Source organism: Primulina huaijiensis, chromosome 5 (genome assembly GCF_012295235.1).
Source record: "Primulina huaijiensis isolate GDHJ02 chromosome 5, ASM1229523v2, whole genome shotgun sequence".
Lineage (NCBI taxonomy): Eukaryota > Viridiplantae > Streptophyta > Magnoliopsida > Lamiales > Gesneriaceae > Primulina > Primulina huaijiensis.
The window spans coordinates 13,309,784-13,310,299 of NC_133310.1; positions in this window are offsets into that span (position 1 = coordinate 13,309,784).

Sequence of the window (516 nt, forward strand, 5' to 3'; positions counted from 1 at the left end):
TATAGAGAGTGTTCAGGCCATAGCAGCGACCTCCGCATACACTATGCCAACTCAACTATAGCCCCATACGTCCAACAAATCAATAAATCAAGGCGACCTCCGCCATATCAAATCTGAATCAACAAGTGGCTCAATATGCAATGTAATGATGCAAATCAATATCATCATTTCGAGATTATAATAAACTCATCTCAAGACCACAATCATCATCAAATCAGAAGTAATTCATCGAACCATAGAATTTTCAATTTAAAATAAAAATGATACTTTTACCTCATATGTTACCGACCGTAACATACCTTTCAAATATTACCAAAAGAAGATCGAAATGTGTAGGTGAGAAGTCTTGAACCTTCGAAGTCTATTATAACTCAAGAACTCGGATCATTTATCAAAACAGAGCAATTTCTGTACAAAATGCATAATTAATTCAAAAATGCTTCGAATCAAGATCCACAATTTTGATATTCAAGAAAACTCAAATCCCAACAATTGTGTAAAGAAGGAATCCATATC